Raw genomic sequence first — 2,856 nt, 5'->3', positions numbered from 1 at the left:
ATCCTCTCCATAGCTAGCAACACCCAAGATCTTAATATCATCTGCAAATTTAAGTAATTTATTGACTATTCTTTCGTGTATGTTATTGATGTAAGTCAAAAAGAGCAAAAGCCCTAAAACTGAGCCCTGAAGCACCCCACTTGTGACATTAATCCAGTTTGACTGAACTCCATTTGTAACAACCCTCTGCTTTCTCTCATCCAGCCACTTTTCTATCCACTTTGCTAACTTATCCTATAAAAAGCTGATAGAGCTAATTTTTTACAAGCCTTTTATGTGGCACCTTATCAAATGCTTTCTGAAAATCCTGATATACCAAATCTACACCCTTACCCTCATCTACATAAGCAGTAACCTTTTCAAGGAATGTTAAAAGATTTGTAAGGCAAGATTTTCACAGTTACTATCAAGAGACAAAACAAAATAAGGGCAAGTGGGTCTGTGTTCAGTATATTGGACTGGTGAGAGAGAGTGTTTGTACAATAAATATTATTCTGCACGTGACCCTCTACCATTTATGCTAGAATGCTGAGGTGTCAGAAACCACAAGCCATTATCCAATTCGTCGACAGAAAAGACAGCTTTCTATTTCTGGACATCACATACTATCTTCCCCGCAAGAAATTCAGTTAATTGCCACTAGGCGAAGTGTTCCTAGATGAAACAAGGTTAAGATGTATTTACAAGAAAAACATTCCAAGCTCAAACTGAACTAAAAGAAAATACAAAAATTTCAAATATTTACATATCATCAAAGGGAGTAGAAAACAAATAATACTGTCTTGGTCCACGTTAATTTCCTAAATGGAGATGCTACCATAGTCAGTAACACGTCTGGAAGCATGGCTGTAACATCAGCTTCAAGTCACTATGGAGACTGTTCTTTTATTTTTTCGTGCCAAGCTATTCAAAGGCTATTTGCCATACTCATCTTAATTTAGAAGTGATATGCTAGAGGGCAGGCAGCTAGTCAACACCACCCACTGCCAGTTCTTGGGTTATTCTAATCAAGTAATGGGATTTACCATCACATGCAAGAGGAACATGATCTGGCTAACCTCTAAACTCTACCAAATGAAAATTTCCTATGGATGAACTTCCTGGCAGAAGATTGTTGTCAGGAGATGGAACAGAATGACTTCAATAGAGCTCTGTTGGTCCAAAAGTATTTTCCATGATACCAGCTATAAATGGCCTGTGCTATCACTCCAACATTACCCAACATCCGAGAAGAAAATATTTATTGCATCCCTGTACAACCTACTAACTAACCTTCACTGATTCTGCTTGAGCTCCTGTCTCAAAATATGTCCATATTGTATTTTTACCTCTGTTTTAATTCATTTATACTTTAGTCTTCTGATGTTGTATATTCACCCATTCTTTCACATACTAAGTCCTCGAACCTTTATGTGAAATGTTATTTTAAATATTACCATATAGTCTGGTCACTTCTCAGAATAGCCAACAAACCATATTGTTACTAAGATACTGTCATAGCTGATCATGATATACAACTTCTCGTTTGGTGTACCATATTACAGATACAATACACTACAATGGATTTACTCTTTATTATATCATATAAAATTTTGCTAGCACGAGATGGGTATAAAAACTGGGGCTTACTTTTACTTGTGGGTTTAGTAGTGGCATAATAACACTTGTACTCAAGGTATGTCAGCATTTATTCTGCATATAATCTCTCTCCATCTTATCATTAGCTGATTTTAGTGTCTTACAAGTATGGTATTTTCAGGTAAAACTGATTTCCCTCAGGAATGATTAAATTGTTCCACAGAATACAGGAGATTCGACCAAGATATTTACTACAAAGTAGTTCTGGGTTCTCTGATCCTGGGTGAGTTTGTGCAAGAAAGAAACTAGACACACATTTGAAATACAAAGTGAAAGCAATATTTATTCAAAAACGCAAAACAATAGTATGGGTGCATATTGTCATTCAACATGAAGGATAATCGCATTTGCTGGAGACCTAAAAATGGTGCAGTTTACAAGAGCCTGTCCCAAATGATATTGCACGTATATATTATTCCACATCGAGAAAATATCACATTATATACTTAAAGCTATAACGTCATACTTTTCCAGGAAAACATGTGTTACCACTTGACCATGGATCAATCCCATTGAAAATAATGGAGGTTATAATGACCATGATACATTATTTATCCTACAAGTGGAAGAGATCATCATTTACACTTACTTTGTATGTACCACCTCACATTAATTTTTTCACGGGAAGACAAGGTGTTAACTTAGGTGAATGACACAGAACAATAGGTATCTAGAGTGAAAGGAACTTAACGACTTTCTTGACCATGTTATATGAACACCACACATACACCAGAATAAATGAAATTGTTTGAAATATTATTTATTAAAACAATGGAATAGAAAACACGTGATATACTTTTGTACCACAAAAGTACAGTGTTAGTGGTATAGTTTAAGGGATTAGTGGAATATATATAAATATTCTTAGATTAATTTTCCTAAAAGAGAGAACATAAAAGAAATACAAAGGTGAGTTCGATATAGATTAAATATCATACATCTTGGGACCTAGTGATCTTTATTTTATGAGGCATGGTTCTGTATTTCATTATATTGTTACTACAGCGGAAGTCACGCGACCCTGGGAGCATGCGCGCTGGAATTTTTCGAAGGATCATGAATTATCGGGGAGGCCGTGTTTGTTCGAGGCGCCCTCTTTTTTAGTATATAAGCTTGGCGAGAAAAACCAGCGGCAAGGCAGAGATAGATAATTGAGGCAAGCGAACAGTAGGCACCCTAAGTAAAGTCTGTGAATCACTGTGATTTATAGCGTGTGTT

Source organism: Limulus polyphemus, unplaced genomic scaffold (genome assembly GCF_000517525.1).
Source record: "Limulus polyphemus unplaced genomic scaffold, Limulus_polyphemus-2.1.2 Scaffold1412, whole genome shotgun sequence".
NCBI lineage: Eukaryota > Metazoa > Arthropoda > Merostomata > Xiphosura > Limulidae > Limulus > Limulus polyphemus.
The sequence above is the reverse complement of the archived record's forward strand: the minus strand, read 5'-3'. Positions refer to the sequence as shown.